Source organism: Tenrec ecaudatus, chromosome 18, assembly GCF_050624435.1.
Source record: "Tenrec ecaudatus isolate mTenEca1 chromosome 18, mTenEca1.hap1, whole genome shotgun sequence".
In the NCBI taxonomy this organism is placed as follows: Eukaryota; Metazoa; Chordata; class Mammalia; order Afrosoricida; family Tenrecidae; genus Tenrec; species Tenrec ecaudatus.
The window spans coordinates 24,301,838-24,325,038 of record NC_134547.1 but is presented as its reverse complement, the minus strand read 5'-3'; positions in this window follow the sequence as shown (position 1 = coordinate 24,325,038).

The following is a 23,201-nucleotide window of genomic DNA, read 5'->3' as shown; positions in this document are numbered from 1 at the left end:
CATAAATAGCCAGAATTTATGCAATGGCTATGGATTTTAAATAAATTCTATATATAAATTGAGGATAAATGTAGTACAGATAGACTTAGGGGATTAATTGAATGCATTGGGGAATCCATGGATATATATCAAAAGCAGTTTATATATTCCAGGAGGATGGACTCAGACAAATTCTGGAGGAGATGAAGGCTTTATATGAACAAAACCAATCCGATGTGTAAGTTTTCATAAGATTTTTTTTAAGTTATCAGAGTTAAGAATTAATTAGAAATAATATTAGCTAGTTGATTTTGCATCATATTTGGGTTTTTTTTAATCTCTGTGCACCTGATTATATTCTAACTATATAATTTAGCCCAGCTCTAAAGGACTTAATATTGCTTATTGTTATATCTGCATTTTGGGTGCTTTAATGCATATTTGTTGGTTGATTGATATGACGGAATTAGGATAGACCCAAATTGAGATACAAGTGAATAAAAGCACTAACAAAGTGGAATACATACATTTTACTTTTTAAAAAATTAATAGATGTTTTAATGCATTGAGTAAAGAGAATAGACAATATATAGTAGGCAGTATAGACAATAGACAACATGATAGCTACATGTTGGGCTGCTGACTGCAAGATCAGCTGTTTGGAACCATCAGCTACTCTGAGGAGGAAAGATGAAGCTTTCTACTCCTATAAAGTGACAGTCTTAAAAATCCAGAGGGGCAGTTCTACCCTGTCCTATGGGCAGAACTGCTTTGGGTGGAAATCAACTCACTGGCAGAGTTTGGTTTGAGTATCGGCGCAGTAGAGATTATTCATAGTTGGAGTGGAGTTTATACAGAACTAGTGCTGCAGAAAGCTCAAAAGGTTTCTAGATTTACAGATAGTAAAAGTTAAGCCTGGGATTTGGCACAGTGAAGAATTTGAGCTGTAAGACAAAGTAATAGTGCCCTGTGATTTGGTCAAAAAACAAACCAAGCTCACTGCCATTGAGTCAATGCCGACTCATAGTGACTCTATGGGACAGGATAGACTGCCTGTGTGGGTTTCTGAGCCTTTTTTAAAACAGTTTTATTGGTACTTAATCCACATATATCACACAATTCAATAGTTCAGTCATATCAAGAAGACTTACATAATCATTAACACAATCAATTCTTTAGAGATAAAATTACAAATAATGAGTAAGAAAGAAAAGACCACCTTGTCTTAGAACAAGCAAGAAATGCTCTCACCTAAACAGCAGTTGTCAACCTGTTGGTTACGACCCGTTGGGGGTCAAACAACCCTTTCACAGGAGTCACCTAAGACCTGAAAACACATTTCCAATGGTCTTAGGAACCAAGACACTGTTCCTCTAGCTGTCTCTAGGCAGGGCTGCCCATATGCAGATATGCCCACATACGAGTAACTGGCGTGAAAACTGTTACCCATGCTACACTATGCTTTACAACAAAATTAATTTCATTTGTAGTTAGAAATTAGTCTTTCACAATAGAAAATGTTTTTGTGATTAATCACTCTGCTTTAATTGTGCTCAAATTGTAACAATGAAAATACTTCCTGCTTATCAGGTTTTACATGACGATTCATAACAGTAGCAAAATTACAGTTATGAAGTAGCAACAAAAATAATTTTATGGTTGGGGGGGTCACCACAATATGAGGGACTGTAGTAAATGTATATTAGGAAGGTTGAAAACCACTGACCAAGAACAAGTTCAGGTTAGAAGGGAGGTCATCTGACCATGTATCCAGTTCATTCCAGCATAATCACACTTACAATGATCTCTATCTGATAGAAAAGCTGTTCGAGACACTTTCCTGTGACTAGAGGGGATCTGCTGGTGGCTTAATCTGACTAGATACTCTGCAGATGGGTTTGGGGCCCCCCTATCTTCTATAGCATTCTATAAATTGGGTCTTCGAAATTTGGGCTCTGATACTTTTCCCTTTGTCATTTTTGAATTTTGTTTTGCGTGCCTTTGGGTCACGCAAGCTGGTGTGCTTCTTCTTTGTGGACATAGTTCACTCCTCGTTTAGATGACTACTTGTTTGAATTTAAGACTCCACACACTATTCCGATTGATAGTGAGCACCATTTGTTTTCTTCACCACACTTAGCTGTAGCACCCTTATCTTCAGTGATCATTACATGAGGTGGGCAAGGCCATGTTATCCAAACTAACTGTCTTTGGATTGGGACTAAAGTTAAATTGGGGCCAGAATCCATCTGCTTGTCCCTGGGATATGCATAGCTCGGGTTTACTTTGACAGCCATACTATGACAAATTAATACCCTGTAAGACCAACTACCCCACCAACAGCAACAAAACAACTAGCAGACAACTAAAGACAAACACAAACAAAACAAGCAAATGAAAGGCAGGGAAAAAAACCCATAGAAACAGAAAAGTAACACATTGTCAATCATTCCCCCTGGAGTATAAGATGATTGCACTGGCAACACCATCAAGTTTTCCGATGACACATCATTCTGCTGTAGGTTTGAGGAGTCTGCAAGTACAGTTCTAACTTGAGCCGAAACCCATGAGTTGTTGCTCCACACAGTTAGATCTCATATTCAGTTGAATTCTGTTTACCCTAAGCAGGGGGGATCGATGCCAGGGGAAACATCCTGGATCAATTCTTCCAAGTTTAAATCCCTGCCCAACAGATCAAAGCCAGTCATATCACTGAGAGGGGAGCATCAAGGTACTAAATATATGGTGATTCTGAGTCCCTTTTGATGGACTCCAACCAAATGGGGTTCCCCCCAAGGTCCAATGACCATCACTTCCACAGGTCCAGGGCAGCCACTCTGCTTCCTCTTCTATCTAAGCACCCCAGTCCTCAGTCCAAGGGTACAGGCACCTTTGAGGCCAGGCTCAGTTCATTCTGCTGGGCCTCTGTGTTAAGCGCTTGTGTAGCCCGAGTGATGCCATGCTGACCACAAGGTTTACCGTACCACAAGGTCAGCATCCAGTGACATCTTGGTGTTTAGTCCATGGCATGTTTTATTGAGCTTTGGCTAGAGACATATTTGTAGTGTTTACCCAGGAACATAAAATCTGTCCCTATAGGTTCCCTACAATCATTGTTTAGCACCCCTTCCCAATGTGAGGATATTTCTCCCCAATCACCTACCATGCTCGCCAACAGACCTATCAGTGATGTTCCTCTCCCCTGGCCTAAACTTGATTTCCTGGCAAGGTTCTTTCATTTCTGTGGGGATTTGCCCCAGCCTTGTCTTGGTGTAGACCCTCAGGTGGATGGTCTTATCCCATATCCCACCTCTTTGTGGAGTGACCCACTTTGGAGGATATTTTTGGTTTAAGGATTATTTTAGGACTTGGGTTTTTCCAGTTTACGTGGCTCTAGAAAGTCTAGAGTTCTTGGTAATTTGAAATTCAATTTTGAATTTTTCCCTTTTGATCAGCATTCGTTTATAGATTCTTTAATCAAAAAGTTCACACTATCAATAGAATTGCCATGTGCCCCTGGGGGTGATTGATAATGTTCTCTAATATAAAATTACAATGATGTCTCTTAAGATTAACCAGAGATGTACGTAAACCATAGATAACATGAATGGGATTTAGACTTGCATTTAATTCTAGCCCAATATGAGAATTAGTTCTTGTGACTTGGCCCTTTTTGATGCTCACTGAAGATATGGATGCTATAACAAAGTGTAGTAAAGAAATTTAGATGGTATGATTTTTAGAAAGAATGGCGCATGGGGGTCTTATTTTTCAACAAGCAGCCTTCTGAGTGAAATGTCACCTAAGTCCACATGGAAGAAGCACATCAGCCTTTGTGACCAGAGGAGTGTGAATAATTAAAACTCAAATATGAAGGAGGGAATAGTATTAGAGCTTAAATTGTGAACACCTGATTTGCAGAAGGATAAGGATGACAGTGGAAATCCAAAATCATTTGCAAGTTCCACACAAGTGGTTTAAGATTCCGGTGAATCCTCTCTGACTCAGTTGAAGGATGTCAGTAGTCTTGCTATCAGAAAGAGAGTGTTATAGAGATGATTACAATAAAGCATGATATCATTTGACCTCTGTTTTGACCCATTTTACTTCAGTAAAAACAAAGTGCAGGGGAAATATGTATGGATAAAGCTCTGTGAGTCCTCTCTGAGCATAGACAAGTGTTGTGGTTAGCCTTGCTGTTATGCAGAGTGCATTGGAAAGTGGATTATTGCAGATGCAATTCCTTTAAAATTTAGCACCATATCCATTGATCTCCTTTTTGACCCATTTTAAATTGATTTTAGTTTTTTATATTTTCTATCTTTTCAGTTGGGATACTTTTGTTTTACTTTGTTATTTTTAGTAGGTTTTTTGCTGTTTTTAAATGTTTTAGTGTATATGAAATCTAGGGTAGGTATATCTATTGAGACAATATCTTGATTAATGGTTCCTGAGTTGTGGCCGGGGCGGTTTGAAGGAAGTGAGTACAATAATAACAGTGAGTACAAGAAGGAAGAAAATGTTCTAAATTCGATTGTGGTAATGATTGTACAACTCTTCTTAATATGATTGAACCATTTAATTATATAATTTGCGATGGACTTTTTAACAGTTTATTGGTATATAATTCACATATCGTTGTAGAATCATCACCATAATCAGGTTTAGATATTTTCTTCATTCTTGGACTCATTGTTATTAGCTCCCCATTTCCTCCCCACCTCCCCTGCCCTGCCCCAAGGAACCATGAATCCAGTTACTGCCTCTGATTCACCTATCTTGGATTTTATATACAGAAAAACAGTGAAAACAATAAAAACAACACTAACAAGACTATGAAAGTAAAACAAAAACCTCAGTCAAAAGAAAGCTACAAGTATCTTAAGAACTAGAACACATTTAGATGGCTCATAAGGGAGAGCAAATGGTGGGGTGCTGAGTTTGAACCTAACCGCATCCGCAGGAATCCACTGCGCTCTGCATGCTAGCGAGGCCCTCCACCCCTCGTCCATGGTCACAGTGAGGCTCCAAGGGTTTGCTTCATGAGTATTTTCCCTTCACTTTTTTTTTTAATTGAAACAGCTTTAAAATGGGTCCAAAGGAAAATCAAATAAGATATACTGCATTTTGATCTATGTCTGACATATTGATTTACAGTGTCTGATAATAGAGCTCTTCACATCCCTCAGCTATAACGAGAGGGAATTCACAAGAGGCTTGATCTCTTTGTGGACCCTCTAAATGGATTTTGGGCTTCCACTGACAACCATAGCCTTCTACAAACCAATTGTTCACAATTTAAGCTTTGATATCATTCCAGCCTTTAGATTTGGATTATGTTCACACAGGCTGATGGGCTCCTTCCATGTGACACCCCACTTAGATGGCTGCTTGTTTGAAAACAAACCTTTAAAATCCCCAACACTATTTTTTCTAATAGCTGGGCACCATCTAGGTTCTTCACCACATTTTGCTGTAGACTCATATCTTCAGTGATTTCTTCATGAGGGCAACCACCAAGCAGGACCATGTCATAAGAACTAGCTGTTCTTAGATTGGGACTAGAATTAAGTACAAGCCTAAAATCCACTCATGGTTTATAAATGACTCTGGTTCACCTAAGAGACATCATTGTCATTTTATGTTACAGAACATTATCAATTATCATCCCCTTGCTGACTCATGACAACTTTATAGGGCAGGGTAGAACTGTCCTGTGAGTCTCCCAGCCTGCACATCATCACAGGAGTAAAAAGCCTCATCCTTCCCCCACAGACTTGGCTGGTGACTTTAAACTGCTGATGTTTCACTTAGGAGTCTAATGTGTAGCCGGTACACTTTGATGGTGTCATTAGTTTAGCCAATGTTACAGAATTTAGAACACATTCGAGAAAGGGAAATTATACAAGTATGGGCCAGCTGTGAACTGCAATACATGAATTGTTGACTTGTGTAAATTAAACCTTTAAGTGACTGAGCACTATTTACAGAAACAACAGGAGTTGGTGATAGGGCAAACGTTCCAATAATATTTACAACAGCAGAGCCACACCTGCCATACAAAGCAAAGAAGCATTAAAACAGACTGGTAGTTCTGGGCCACTGTTCTTGGTGGCAAGAGATTGAAACCAAGTCCCGTGCTGTGGTTGACTTCTTTCACTAGTTTAATGACATCGAGTCCCATCCATATTGTAGATTGTGCCAATTCTTCATTTCTCCGATTGGCTGAGTAACATCAGCAGCAGCAGTAGTGTGTACACATATATATCACATTTTCCTATTCATGGGCATTAGGTGGTTCTTATCTTCACCCATTGCAAATAGTATAGCAAGGAATGTTGGTGTACAAGTCTGTTTGCATGTCTTTTCAAATCTGGGTGTAGTAGATCAGATTTTTGTTGAGCTGCGACACTGCTACCTACATTAGCGATACCATTTTACATTCCTACCAGCAATGGATACAGGAAATTTTTTTTTTTTTTTGGTAGTGAGTTTGGTTAGGTTTATTTATTTTATTAAATCATTTTATTGGGGGCTTGTATAACTAACTCTTTGCACAATCCATAAATCCATCTATTATGTCAAGCACATTTGTTGCCATCATCATTCTCAAAACATTTTCTTTCTTCTTGAGTCTTTGGTATCCGCTCATTTTTTACCCTTCTTCTCCCTCCCTCCCTACCTCACAAAACTTTGATAATTTATAAAATTTTTTTCATGTCTTACACTGTCCAATATCTCCCTTCACCCACTTTTCTGTTTTCCACCCCCAGGGAGGGGGTTATATGTGGATCATTGGTTCCTCTTTTCTCCCCCACCTTCCCCTTACCCTCCTGGTATTGCTGCACTCATTGATCCTGAAGGGTTTATCTGCCCTGGATTCCCTGTGTTTCCGGCTCTTATCTGTATCAGTGTACAGCCTCTGGTCTCCCGGATTTGTAAGGTAGAATTGAGATCATGATAATTGGGGGAGGAAGCATTAAAGAACTAGAGGAAAGTTACGTGTTTCATCAGTGTTATACTGCACACTGACTGGCTCGTCTCCTCCCTGTGACCCTGCTGTAAAGGGATGTCTACATGCCTACAGATGGACTTTGAGTCTCCACTCCGCACTCCCCCTCATTCACAATGATGATATTTTTTTGTTCTTTGATGACTGGTACCTGTTCCTATAGATACCTCGTGATCACACAGGTTAGTGTGCTTCATCCATGTGGGTCTCTATCTTCAAGCCTTTAAGATCCCAGAGGCCATATCTTTTGATAGCTGGTACCATCAGCTTTCTTTTTCACATTTGCTTATGCACCTGTTTTGTCTTCAGCAATCATGTAGGGAAGGTGAGCATCATGGAATGCCAATTTAATAGAACAAAGTGTTCTTGCATTGAGGGAGTATTTGAGTAGAGTCCCAATGTCCTTTAATACTAAACCTATAAATACATGCACATTAGATCTACTTCTCCATCATCATATATAAATATTGGCATGTACACACCTTTATTTAGACCTTTAAATACTCTTTGACTCCTAATTCTTTCCTCTATTTCCTTTTGCTTTCTTCTTGTCCCACTATCATGCTCAGTCTTCATTTGGATTTCAGTAATTCCTCTAGGTTATACTGCTCTTGATCAAGCCCTACCAGGCCTCCTGCACCCTCCTGGCCATTGATTTTGAATCACTTATTGTTCCCTTGTCCCTAGGTTTGTTAACACCCACTTCCTTTCCCCCCACCCCCGCCTCCCCTGCTCCCATATCTCTCCAGAACCAGCAGTCCGTTGTTTTCTCCTTCAGATTGTTTATCCCGCCTATTTTTTCTAGATAGAATTGCAGAGATAATAATATGCACAAAAAACAAGACAGAGCAAAATGAAGCAACAAAAGAAATCCAAAAAAAGACAAAAAAAAAAAAAAAAGAAAAGCCTGTAAATAGTTCAAGGTCTGTTTGTTGACCTTTAGGAGTGTTTTCCAGTTGAGTCTGATGGGGTGGCACACTCTGGCCCCAAAGTCTATTTTTTGTACTCCCTCAAGACTTCTTTGCTCTGCTTCCTTTGCTGTTCTGTTGCATGGCTCTTCGTGTTTTGCCTCAGTGTGATGGGGTCAGATTGGGCACAGTTCCCACGCTGTGTTTCCAGTGTTGTCCCCTGGTAGCACTATGGGTCAGTGAGGTACATCGTGTCTCATAGTGGACTGGCCATATGGTCCTCTCTGTGCTTTGACTTCTCTGAGTGGAAATATCGTCCTCAGGGCTTGGTGGGCCAGGATGTGTTCCACTTTGAACTACTTTCTTGTATTCAGAACACTTGTAAATTCTTGTTTTAAAAATTTGTCCCCCATCTTCCTGATGTCCTTCTGAGAAAACAATCACTGTAAGCAATGTCTGGTTAAATTATATATCAAAAGAAATCTTTTTATTTACCCACCTATAAATGTGATTTTTTTTTAGGACATTTGATGTATGTTTTTAAGTACTTGGTATTAGGTGTATTTGTGCTTAGTTTGTACAATGTAGACCATAATCTGGTTCCCATAGAGTGACAGCAGATAGAAAAACCTAACAGCCCAGGGTGTGCATTTTTCCTGTTTTCAGGGCCTAGTGCATTATGTGGAACAAAGCATGGTGGACCCTTTTTATATTCATCTAATTGCTTTAAAATGCTAAAGTAGATACTTACTCCTTTTGTTCTTCTGGTTTTAAAATGTGATCCATATCAAGTGTCTAAGAAGATGTGCATTTTATAGGGTGAAACTACTTCCTCTGTATATGAAAAAACCCTAAAGTATAGTAAAAAATATAGATGGGGAAATAGCAAATATTTGTTGAATGAATAAACTGCTGACTCCATGTCCAGCTACAGTAGTGTGGTGAGGATTCGGAAGTGCTCCTAGAAGCGGAGTGCTCATACAATAGAAACATCATGTAAGACCACCTTCTTCGGGCCATGATGTCAGGTTTTCTCTTACCTCAGTGAACAAATAGGACACTTGTCTTTTGAAATAATAGAAAGCAATCAGTGTGCAAAACGGTACAATACCAAATGGTTAAAGGAGATTAAATTATTATAGTATCATTGCATTGACAAGTTAGTTAACTTGGCTTTTTCTTACTTTAATCTTGTAATGTGTAAATAAAAGTTCTGAAGTAGAAGCAGCACAATTTGCTTAGGTAAACTGTTACGTACAAATAGGTAAAAATGTGTACGTGTATCAGTCCTTTGAAAAATATCATGGAAAAATTAATTTTTTTGGTTCTGTAGTGCCAGGAACTGGATTTAATGGTTTCTTGTGGGGATTGTAGGGGTGGTTGGTGGGAAACAGGAAGCTAATAACAATGAGTACAAGAAATAAGAAAATGTTCTAAAATTGATTGTAGTGGTAATTGTACAGTTTTTTGTACAATTCTTAATAACTATTGAATTGTTTGATGTGAATTGTTACATGTCAATAAAACTTAAAAATTTTTGTTGTTCTGCAGTGTATTTATCCATTTTCTCTTTAATTCTCTTCCTAGTAATGAAGCAAAATCAGACGGAAGAAGCAATTTGATACCAACCATCAAATTTCCGCACTGTTCTTTGTTAAGAAATCGACGCTGCACTATTGCGTACTTGTAAGCTGCTGTGATTTTACTTGTAGTAGCAGGAAACAAAGAAGAGTTTTCCATGGGGTTTCTCAATTAAGTTTCTGGTTGATAGCAACAGATCTCAGATTTATTTATCTCTGTGGTTATGCATGGAGCCCTGGTAGCATGGTTACTTGTTGGGCTGTGATCTACATGGTCCACAGGTCAAAACCACTAGGAGTTCCGAGGGGAAAAGGCCGTGTTTCTATTCCTGTAAATAATTACAATCTCGGAAACCCACAGGGGTTTGCTATGAGTCAGCATTGGCTTGATGGAAGTGAGAGTGTTTTCAGTGTTTATGCGCTGGACTGTTAACCAGAAACAGCATTTCAAAACCAACAGCTGTTCTGCGGGGAAAAGATGAGGCTTTCTACTCTTAAAAAAGAGTTACAATCTCGGAAACTCACTGGTGCGCTTCTATCCTGTCCTTACAGTGTCAGTATGAGTCAAACAACTCCATGTGGCAGTGAGTTATTTCTTTTAAGTTTGATTTAATGTAAGCATTTTAATTTCATTTTTCCAGTTTAAAATTTGTATTGTAAAAGATTGCACTATTCTTGAAAGCAGAGAGAATAATATAGTGAAGCTCCTGGAGTTGTCTTATAAATTTAACAATACATTTTCCATAATTTATGACATATGTATGTTAGGCTACTTAAAACTAAGTACTAAACATCAGATAACATTTTACCACTATATACTTTAGGATACATCTCTAAGAAATAAGGGCCTTTCTGATCTTTTTCCACATTACTGCTGTGTCACCATCACAGGTACGACAATGAACAGTGCTAGGGGCATCAGCCCAGTTCCTATTCCCGATTTCTGGTAGTCCCAAAGATGTCTTCTTAGAGTAGATCTATTTGCATCAGAATCTTAAAAAAAAAAAATCCACAAATGACAGTTTAGTTGATAAGATCCTTGAGTCCTTACTGATAGAACAATGTCTGATTTCCTGCTTGTTTGTATGCTAATACTCTCTCAATGTCCTAGGTATGACCGGTTACTGCGGATTCGTGCACTTAGGTGGGAATATGGCAGTGTGTTGCCTAATGCTTTACGATTTCACATGTCTGCTGAAGAAGTAAGTTAGCACTTTTTCAAGTTAATGATTTTGGGAAAATACTGAGATCCTGGCTTTTTTTTTTCTACAATGATGTTTACTGGTATTTCTCTGTTTTCTATAAATTTTCTATATTTTGTTTGTGAGAATGTGTAGAGGTAAATATAAACTACTAACTCAGCAGTTTGTATATATAATTTATTGACACATACTTTTTGAATTAAGCAACCATTCTTACCATACTTTTCTGAGTTATTCCTCACTAGCATAAGCTTACTACTCCAAGATTCCTAGCTAATCTTTTGAGTTGCTATCATTTGATTCATGATTTGATCACCTTTTCAGCAATAAGTTTTCAGCGTTTTTTAAGCAGTTAGTACTTACTGCGATAGGCATGGGAAGTATAAAACCAAACTCATTACTCTCAAGTCGATTGTGACTAAAACTGCCTCAGAGGTTTATAAGGCTATACATTATTTTTGTTTTGAACTGTCTTATTTGGCACATAATCCATATACACTATCAATCTTTATGGAAACCAACTGCCATATTTTTCTCTTACAGAGTAGCTAAGTGGATTCAAATTGCCAACCTTTCCATTAATAGTGACAAATGTAGCAACTGCCACTGGGGTACCCTCCTGGAAGGGAGTAGTAGTAAGTAATTCTAGTGCTACAGGGAAAACTGACAAACAATAAAAAAAGGAGTTTCTTTTATTTATTAGTGATTCAACAGTGGAGTTGAAAAGCCGACATTATTCTTAGGAGATATGTAGTTTTCTAGTCAGCATGAATAAATATTCAGAATAAGATGAGTATTTGTCACTGAAGGTAGGGTGCTAGACCAGTATTTCAAGATAGAACATTAGAGTCAGAACACTTGGTTTCAACTCCTGACACTGCTTTCTAATCTTGGGCAAGTAACCTCATTGCTCTGTGTTCACTCCTTTATTTGCAAAATGGGGTCATAGTGTGTCCTACTACAGCCTTGGTTCTCAACCTTCCTAATGCCATGACCCTTGAATAGAGTTCCTCATGTTGTGGTGATCCCCAATCTTAAAATCATTTTTGTTGCTACTTCATAACTGTAATTTTGCTACTGTTGTGAATTATAATGTAAACATCTGATATGTAGGATATATTTTTAGTTTACAAATTGAACATATTTAAAGCATAGTGATTAATCACAAAAATAGGTAATTATATCTTGTGAAATACTGATTTCTAATTATAAATAAATGAAATTTTGTCTTGAAGCATGGTGTAGCATGAGTAACAGTCTTAATATAACAATAGTGAACTACATTGCTACATTTTGCGACAGTGTGCGTAAAAAGCCAGAAGGTTGAGATAGTTTCTTTCTCACTAGATCAGAAATTCTCCAGACAGTCTTTGCAAGAGCACAAGATCATCTTCCACAACAAATCTACTTCTTTATTTAGACTTGATAACAAACAAGCTGGAAAACCCTGTTTCACAAAGATAAGTTGTTGGAAATGGAAGAAAAAGGTGCAACACAGTCTCAGACAGAACAGGACCTGACTGCAAACACTTGATCCAGAATTTTGTAACTGGCATTGTAGAGAAATCAGTTCTCGCTGCATCGCTGTTAGTTCAATAAACGTCTCTTGTGCTATCTCAGGAACATCTTCAACTTTGACTGTAAATGGGCTTCTGGCAAGTGCAAATGAGGTGTCGGGTAGATTTGGAAAGTACGATGAAATTTCATCTGCAAGCATATGCAAGTGTTCTTTCACAGAAATTGAAATCCTTTTGTCTGGTTCAGTGTCATGTTCTTCAAAGAAAACAGATAGGGTAGGCATGTAAATTTTATTTTCTTTTAATTATTTTTTTGGTAAATTTTATTTTCATCCAATTTTTCCCCCCAAAGCTGATGTTTCCTTTGGAATGATCAGATATTTTCAGATAAATCAAGGCATGTTGCATTTTGTCCTTGCAGTAATAAATTGTAACTCACTCAAGATGGCAAAGATGGCAATCAAACTATTTTCTGTATCTCACTTTTATCGCTGCAAAATGCTTTGAACTGCGGTCATGTTTTCTGATAAAAAACGTTTTGAGTTCATCACCATGCTCAAACACACCTTTTAAAACTTTTCCTCTGGACAACCGTCTCACTTCAGTTGCGAAAGCAGTAGACTGTTTAAAGTGCTCGCCTTTACAAAATTGACAGAATTTATGATGCTTCTCATTACTTCTTGTAACTCTTTTGGCCGTGTATTTGTTGCTAATATTTTCTGATGAGTTATACAGTGAGTTCCGGTGACTTTCGGTGACTCAGTACCAAACGTTGAAATTCAGATTGACATCCTAGCATAGTGGAGCATCATCTGCAAACACCACAAACCTTTTCCCAAGAGATCTTATGCTCTTTCAGAATGAACCAACTATCAAATACATCACGTGTAGTAGTTGCCATTTTAAGAGGTTTGCAAAAAAAGAAACTCATATTTAAAGTCGCCATCATTAATATGCCTCAGGTAAACAGTAACTGTGAACAGTTTGCAACGTCTGTAGATTCATCACGCTGGATGCTAAATATTGGAAGTGGAGCAGATTTACTTTCCTGGATTATCTGATCAAGAATATCAGCAGCCTTGTCTGCTATTCTTCTGCAGGCAGTGTCATTTGATAAGAAAATTGTGCTCAATTTTGTAACAAATTCATCTCTGATCATAACTCGAACAATTTACTGGCCCCTGGCAACAGTGAATCCTCAGCAATGGTGTAGGGTTTCATAGCGCTGGTGATTCTGAGTGCCACCAAATATGAAACTTCAATGACTGCTACGTTTTGTTTGTGGTACTTGCCACCAGTGTCAAGTCTGGCTTTCTTGAGTTTATCATCAGCTTTGCTTTTAAAATAGTTGGTATCCTTGCCAGCAAAGCTCGGATATTTGCTATCAAAATGGCATATTAGTTTGTTCAGCTTCATAGATTCAACTAATAGAACTTCACAACAAGTAAGACATTGTAGTTTCTCAGTTCCTGCTGTCATTGAAGTAAAACCATACCATAAAAAATCCTCACTATCTTTTCTTAACGTTCTTCCACATGATCCATTGTCATGGGATGGTTGGCTAATGAAAATAATATATAACCATAGCTTTAATAATACAAAAGATGGCTCTCCCTCCTCCACCACTGCCACCTCCTCCTGCTGTTCCTGCAGCTGCCTGTGTGCTCGTTTGGTGAGGACCTGGTACCTCTTTTGAGAAGACTTCAGCATTCACCCTGGCCAACAAAAAACTCAAGGGAGGAGTCAAGACTGAGAACAATGATCAGATTAACTTGAAGGTGGTAGGGCAGGATGGTTCTGTGGTGCAGTTTAAGATTCAGAGGCACACCCACTTAGTAAGCTAATGGAAGCCTATTGTGAACAGGGTTTGTCAATGAGTCAGATCTGATTTGATTCGACAGACAGCCAATCAATGAAACAGACACACCTGCACAGTTGGAAATGGAGGATGAAGATACAATTGATGTGTTCCAGCAGCAGACAGGAGGCATCTTCTAAGGGAGCCTGCTCCTTTCCTCCAGAACTCTCTTCCAGCCGACCAAGAATCCATTCTCGATTAGAAAACCACAGTTTGATTCCACCACCTCCTGACAACTACAGTATAGTTTTCTCTTTATTTCATTTCCCCTTCCTCATTCCTTTATTGTACACAAAGTAACTGGTGCATGTACACAAGCATATTAAATTTTCCCCTTTGTTTATTTATTCGTTTACTAAATCACCAATGGTATGTTTTGATCAACATCAGGTGGAGATGGGATGGGGAAAACACTGGTTCTGTGAAAGCTCCCCTTCTCCATCAGTGGCTTGCTCATTCAGCTTCTCTCTTTGTATTTCAGTAGGTTATTTTGCTCTCACTGTTTAACAAAAACAAAAAAAAATGACATGAAAAAAATCCTTGCATGCCTTGTTCGATTGAAGAATTTTTATGTTTTTCATTTATCATTGTAAAACCAAGGACAGTTTTATAACATTTTTGTATGTAGCTATTACATGTAGGGCAATCTGTCTTTAAGTAGGCGTAAATTACTCTCAATGAAGCCTAGACAGTTTTCCCTTCAAGTCAAGCGTCTTGTTTAAATTTCTCATTTAAAAAAAAAATAGTACTAAAGATGATACATGGCACAATTTAGTCAATACAGTTTATTAAAATTTCCTATGATTTAACATTCTCTATGTTGTGTTTTTACATACCTGTTACTATCACAAGGGGCAGTATTCACATCAACCACAGCTGAATATAAAAAGACCAATCAGCATCCAGATAAAGTTCCCATGGTACAGATATCGATTTTTTGCAGTAGTTTATGATTTTACCCAGAAATAATAATTCATGAAGTGTCATTTACCACCAATACTGCTGCTTTTAACACTGTCGCTGCTTTTAACACAGTAGCTGCTTTTAACACAGCAGCTGCTCTCTACGCATGTGTGACTTGTCCACATAAACACATTGTGGTGCCAACCCTGTCACATCCACCTTTATTTGTACAAGTTGAATGTGATGGGGTTGTCTGATTATGTCATTACGCTGCGTACTCGTATGTGGGCAGACCCTCCTGGAGATGGATAGAGGAGCAGTGACTTGGTTCCTAAGACCATTGGAAATACATGTTTTCCAATGGTCTTAAGTGACTCCTGTGAAAGGGTCCTTTGACCCCAAAAGAGGTCGTAACCCAGAGGTTGAGAACTGCTGTATTAACAGGGTTGTTACAGGATGATTAAGGCTGCCCATTTGGAACATAGCATAGAACGGAATGTGATCAATGCTGTTATTGTGTGAGTTTGGTATAGTATATCACTTATGAAAGAAAGTGTTAGTCTGGGTTGACTAGAGGAACAGTCATACACTCATGTGTATAAGAACTTTATATAAAAGAGCAATTATATATTGAGAAAACATCTCAGCCCAGTTCAGATCAAGTTCATAAGTCCGATATTAGCCTATATGTTCGGTACTAGTCGATAAATTCCTCTTTAGATTCACAGTATATGTAATGATGCCAAATGCAGGAATATCGCAGGCCAGTGGGTAGAAGGTCTTGTGGATCCAGTGGCAGTGTATGCATTTCAGTGTTGGCACGGGTCTCCTCCAGCTCTCTGACTGTCTCAGCGCAGAAAAGGAAGGCAGAGAGACTGGGTTTGATCTCCATTGAGCTACTTATTTCTGTCATGCCTCAAAATGAGGTCATCAAGCTGCAATTTTATTGACAGGCTGACAGGATATAATGTAATTGCCACGGCATGTATTCAGTAAATTTGCCATGAGTTTTATAAACAATTTACTTGCTAACTGCATTTAAAAAATTTAACTTGAGTTTAATTGACATAATTCATATACCACACAACCCAGTGGTTTAAATATATTAAAAAGAGCTGTGCAGTTATGATCTCCATCAATTTTAGAACATTTTCTTCAGTCTTAAACTCACCATTTGCCCCAGCCTGCCCTGTCCTAACCCAAAGAAACTGAATCCATTTATAGTCTTCACAGTAACTAAGTCCTATCCTAGATTTTATTTAAAGAAAATCATATGCGTATGGATTGTGATAAGAGTTGTATGAGCCCCTAATAAAATGTAAAACACAAAATTTAAAAAAACACCTAACTATCCTAAGTCATCATGGCAAAATATTGAATGCTCAATAAACCACTGAAAACTCCAAAAAAAAAAAGAAAGAAAATCATATGCAAAAAAAACAGCCCTCAATCCAAAAGAAAATATAAAAACTAGAACAAATTTAAAAGGGACCAAAAGAGAGAAAAACAATAACGTTAAAAATTATCTGTGTTAATCTACTTTCCAATGCACTCAGTGTATAACAAGACTATTTCCATTCTTTGTTCATGGTCTAAGGAGATTCACTGGAGGCTTAATCTGTGTGGGAACTGTGCAAATGGAGTTTGGGCTTCCACTGTCATCCGCAGTCTGCTCAGGTTTTAATCTCTAATACCATTGCCTCCTCTGATCTTGGATTGCTAAGTACATTTCCATGCTTTATTTTTATTCTGTTCATGTTCTGGAGAAAGAAACAAAGTACCTCAGCTTCTTGAGGGAACTACTAAATAATTACATTACCAGTTAATTTTTCAGGTTCTTTTTCCATGGTCTTTGTGCCGGAACCTTACATTAAGTGGACTTGAGGGGTGCCTCTTTATTATGGTGAAATGAACAGAACATGTTCTTTCTCTAATAACAATAGCTATAGTATTTTTTAAAAACATAGAGTGTTTAAGAGTAATAGTTCTTGTAGGATTTTATCTTAAAATTTAAGTAACCAATAGATGAGGATTTTATTTTAAACCTAAATACATGAACTTGTCGTGCATAAACTTTTTTAGTTTAGTACAAGGTAGTCATGACAAGGCACACAAGTAAGACTTCAAGATGCTGATTTTAGAACCAGAAAATTATAATTAACAATTATAATGTTAGTCTTGAGATTAGATTTCCATACTTTAGACTTCATTTTGACCTTGAGTTCAATGGAAATCCCTTATAGCTGGGGTCCAAATTCGGTGTTAATAGAGTCTCTACAAGGTCTAGTCTATGGAGAGAATCACTGCCTCTGCCTTTTCCTTCTCAGAGCATAAACCGAAATTCAGTTTCTATATGTGAACATTTCACTTTGAACTCACCGATAAGGGATAGGTGATGCCATCTTTAACAAAGATTAGTGTATTATTTTTTTCCATGAAGGTAGACAAATAGTAGTTTACAAGTTAGAGACTCCAAGACACTTTAGAGAGAGATAATCTTATGTCATAATTTCTTTTTAAAAAATCATTTTATTGGGGCTCATACAACTATTATCACAATCCATACATACATACATTAATTGTGTAAAACACCCACTGCCATTGACTTTTAACAATCCTTAAGGATGAGCAAAGTAGAACTGGCTCTTTAGGTTTCTGAAGCTGTATTTCTTTATAGGAGCAGAAATCCCCTTTCTCCCTAGGTGTAACTGGTTGAGTCAAACTGTTGACCTTGGCTTTAGCCAACACATAACCCAATACTAACCAACATAGTAGTGGTGGGTGCCTTCTCGTCAGTTCCGCCTCATAGTGGCCCTGTCTAGATCAGCATGAAGTACTACTGGACTCTGCATCCTCACAATTGTTATGTTTGAACCCATTGTTGAGTTACCGTATCAATTCATCTCCTTGAGTTGTTTTTGTTTTTCCCACTGACTTTGCACTGTACCAAGTATTGTGTCGTTTTCTAAGGACTGGTCTCCTGAAAACATGCCCAAAACTTGTGAGACAAGTCTTGCCATACTCATCTCTAAGGATCAGTCTGGCTGTGATCTTCCGAGACAGATTTGTTTGTTCAGTTAGCAGTCCATGGTACTTTCGGTGTTCTTTGCCAACATGCTAATTCAAAGGCATCTATTCTTTGGTCTTTATTAATTGTTGTCCAACTTTCATATGCTTATGAGGCAATGGAAAATCCCATGGCTAAGGTCAATGGAAAATCCCATGGCATTGCTCAGTCCTCAAAGTGTGACATCCTTGCTCTTCATCACTTTAAAGTAGAATTTCAGAAATCCAAAATATGTTTAGTGAAAGAAATTTGTCACAAAATAATAAATACTGTGTGGATCTATTTAAAGTACAAATAATGAACAGCACTAAACTAGTGTTTTAGGGATGCATTCTTGGGTGATAATGTAAAATTTTCAGAATGGAACAAAATGATAAGTCTCCATTTTGGGGCTGAGGATGTGTTACTCCTTGACCAGGCTGTTTCTTAATAATGTCATTAACCTGTACATCTTTGTTTTGCCTACCTTTCTGTAATTATACATAAATAAGATTCTGAGGAGATTGCAACTAATGTCACAAAACAAAATATATATAAATTATTGTATAAAACATGAGTTTTCTCTGTAAACTTTCACCCTAACCATAATAGACTTTAAAAAATAACAAATGCCTTTTATTATTATTTCCTTCCCCCAGCCCTTTGGCAACTCTTAATCTACTTTTTTACATTTATAGAATTCCGATGACTGACTTTCCTACAAATGCAGTCGTAAAATAATGTGACCTCTTGCGCCACTTTACATGTGATAAAGGTTTACCCTTGTCAGATACAACTTAGAACTGAATTCCAAAGTAAGCCTCACTATCTTCTATTGTGTGCACTCCTCATTTTGCTTGTCCTTCCTTCTCTTTGGGGACATTTGCATTGTCTGCTCAAGCATGTTGTTCCATTCTTATAAAAAGAGTCCGTGCAGTATTTAAAGCGACCATAACTGAATCATGTGTTTTTCGTAGTGTTGTTTCTGGTTGAATGGTTTTTTTAGATCTGTGCTTAGGTCTACTGGTTTGTAAGCTATGTGATAACAAGAATTTTGTCTGTTTTGGTTGAATGCTCCATCCTAAGTGCACAGACAGTTCCTGACTCGTAGAAGACAACCATTAATGTTCGCTATATAAATACAGGAATGCCACACTCATGATCTACATGGGCGTATGTGCTGTTTGAAGTCACGATTACACAATGTTGGCAAGCTTCTTTTCTTTGTCACTTGGTAAAAAGACCATTTTTCTGTTTTCACATAGAATGGTTCAATTGTTATAAGAAGTCCCTTGCTACTTACATGAGGTCATTGGGAGGAAATGAAGGTTTGGACATAACACAGGATATGAAGCCTCCCCAAAGCTTATATATTGAAGTAAGTTTTACCTCTTGAGAATGGATTTTATTGAATGTGTGGATTATGCTCCTATTATGTAAGAAGGAGATATGAATATAGTTTTGTTAGGTGCCACCAAGTCCTATTCATAGTAACTAGATGTACAACAGAATGAAACACTGCCTTGCCCCGCACCCTCTTCTCAAACATTGCTGTTTGAGCCCATTATTGCAGTCATGGTGTCAATGTATACCACTGAGAGGCTTCCTCTTTTTGACCATCCAGGGACTTGCCATCCAGATGACATATACACGGAGTCGGCCTCTTTAAGGGGCACTCCCGCTGTAGCTCTTCCAGCATAGCTTTGTTTGCTCTTCTGGCTGTTGATGTTTTGTCAGTGCTTTTCTGCGATATCATAATTCATAGTTATCAATTCACCTCTGTCTTATTCATTGTTCACCTTTCATATACATATGAGGTGATTAAAAAATAGCATGGCTGGGGTCAGATAAACCGAGGACTAGTTTTCATAGTTTTACTGAGATAAAAGGACCCCTGGTGGTACAGTGGTTACACATTGGGTTGCGATCAGCATGGTCCGCAGTTCAAAACCCACAAAAACTCTGTCCCTTGACTCCACCCCTTGAGGGATAAGATGGGGTTCCTGCCAGGTCTAGAGGCCAGGTGTGTGGATTTCTCACCCAATGGGGGGGTTAAATTAAACCTCTCAAGTCTACTTTGAGATTGGTGCGGGAAGTGCTAGGCTTCTCTTTCCCCCTTGCCCCCTAATTGTGTTGTTTTGCTAACACATTTCCTGCTTGGGGGTGGCAAGGTGAGGAATGTTGAGCAAGGGCTGGTGGAACTGTAGAACAAAGCAAAAGTTAAGCTTGGCTAGTGACTGTCTGCACCAAGCTGACTCTGCAAAGCTGTTCTTCACCAGAGGACAGCAAGCCAAGAGGCTTGGTCAGCTGGGTTAGCTCAGGGACCAGAAAAAATTGGCTATGCCAGGCAGGAGGGACGCTTCCCCAGCGTGTGGACAGCCTATAACAAAGAGGGGAATCTGTTAGTAGTTGCTACTGCTCTCTCAGTTTAAGAAGCTTGGATGTACTTCATATTGAGATTCTCTTCCATGAAGTTTAGGATATCGCTCCTAGTGGACCTTCTCTATAATTGCTGAGAGTTGTCCGAGTTTGTTGTCTGACAGTCATTTTGCTGACTCTGCTGCTCTTTAACACTTTAAAGAAGTCTTTGGCAGCATTTATCTCATGGCTTGATTTCTTCACTAATTCCATGAATGTTGATTATGCATTGAAATAAATGAAATCCGTGTCAATTTATTTTTTTCTCTTTTTATCATTGTGTTTATTGGCCCGAGCATGAGGCTTTTTTTTCCCATCGAGCCATAATCCCTACAGAAAGCTTTAGTCTCAGTTCTTCATTAATGTGTTGAATCCTCTTAGCTTTCCATAAGCAAAGTTGTATCATATGCATATCACAAGGTCTCTGCTTTTACACTGGACATTTTAATACTTTCATATTGAAAGTTACTACCACTAAGGAAGTACTTACCAAGGAGCTTCAAATGTTTCTGGGACTTTTTTCAGTTTTTAAATTCCATATTTGCACACACTTGAAGTCCCTGTCATATAGTTGTCATTTTGTTACTTGTTAAGTGGGTTATCCTCTCTTTGCTCCTCATTTCTTCCAGTAGTACCACGTACTTTGGCGCTTAGTTAATTTTTGGATTTTGAACCATCTTTATTATCCTCTTTTGTATACTTTTGAATATTGAATAAAGAAGACCAAAGAAAAATGTTTGCATTCAACTTAGGTGTTGGCTAAATATGTTAGGTAGCCAGAATAGGGGCCATAAAGGGGGAGTGTTAGTCTGGGTAGACAAGAGAAACAAATTCATAGAAACTCATGTTTATAAGAAAGAGGTTTATATAGAAGAACAACTGAATATTGCGAAAACGTCCCAGCCCAGTCCAGGTCAAGTCCGTGAGCCCAATATTAGCCCATATGTCTGATACCAATCTGTAAAGGCCTCGTCAGACTCACGAAACATGCAATGACTCCGATTGCAGGACGATCTTGAACCAGCGAGTAGAAAGTTTTTGGATCCAGTAGCATTGTAAACATCTCAGCGCTGGCAGGGTTCTTCTCTATGTAGCTTCTCTGGCTCCAGAGGTCTGTTGCATCAGGGTAGGTCCATGTGGCTTTCCCAGCTACCAGGACGTAGTGCCATGTGTCTTGCCAGTAGAGCATCTCCAAGGAAGTGAGCTGAGAGAGAGAAGCGTCTCCTGTTTAAGGAGGAAATACTGGAGTTCCCAGAATTCTCAGGCGAAGGCAATGCCCACACAGAGGCCTCACTGGCTATCCTGATTGACCAACTAGACTCCACCACTTCACTCTTAATCCTCTCAAGTCCCAAATTGACATCAGATTACATAAGCACCACAAGGGGGTTGTCTCCGCAGTAACTGCATAAGGCTAAAGCAAAAGGATTGGAAGAAATCAGGCATCCGTTAAATTTTAGAACAATCAAACTGAGCATGCTCAGACAAGAGCTCCCTCCGCCCCGAGGGGAGGTCCACCAGGGCACACAGATTAGGCTCAGTTACATTACCTCACACAGGTGGGCCTAAACTCAAGCCAGTGGAACCAACCAATACCTTCAACCATGCTTCCCCCAGCCGTTGTGGAGAGGAGGGAATAAAGACCCTGCCTTGACTTCCTTCCATTCCAGCATTCTCCACAAGTGGGGGGTGGGAGCCCTTTTGGCCCCTGGGATTTCCTGGTTCCACGTGCTGGGTTATGTGTTCCTGTTCTTTCTATGTGTTTTTTCCCCATTCAGCAGTGAACCCATGTGCAGTTCTGCGGATCCTTGTATGCTTTCTTAAAACAATGTGTATTTTTTGAGGCTGTAATACCTGAAACTTCCCTTTTCCCCATAAAATCACTTGGATTACAAACCTGCTTCTGCTGTGTGAATTCTTTCAGGTACCTGAATCCAGGAACCTAACACCTTTTTCTCTATATTGCTTCATCTTGCAATCTACTATCCTTGTATTTCAATCTAAAGGAATGTCTCAACATTCCCTCAGGTTTTATTTGTTTTCTTGAATTTTATCCTCATTTATAAAGGAAAGTTTTGCTGGCTATAGGAATCTTGGATGGCTGTTCATTTCTTTCATTATTTTAAATATGTGACTCTATTACCTCCTGGTTTCCAGGGTTTCTATATATGTAAATTGGTACTTCATTTTATTTGATATTGTCAAGATTTTATCTTTTTTTTAAAGAGTTTGATGATAAGATATTTTGGTGTGGATCTCTCAGGCTTTCTTCTGATTTGGAAATTCTTAAGTGTCATTGATATGTACATTCTTGTCCTTTGTCAAGTTTTGGTAATGTTCTGCTGTTGTCTATTAAGTTTTATTTAGTTACCCTTTGCCCTCTTCTGGGACTTCCATAATATTTGCATTGATTTGCTTGATGGTGTTCCTTGGGATCATGTTTCTTTACTTTTGTTCCTCAGACTCAATAAGCTGTTCTGTTCTTCTGCCAACTCAAGTAACCTGTTGAGTTATCCAGTAACGTTGTTTCTCTTATTTGTTAGTGCTAGTAATTGGATTGGCTTCTTTAAATGTAGGAAGACATATCAGAGGGCCGTATTTGACTTTCTCTGGCTTCACTGTTTCCATGAGGCAGAGTTCAGACATGCCTCCATCCTTCATCCTTCAATATCTATTCTGACACCACCCACTCCTCCCTCACACACTGCCTTTCTGTTGGGTTCAATTATCGGTCCCAGTTGGCCTCACAGAACTCACAGACAATATTCACAATTTAGT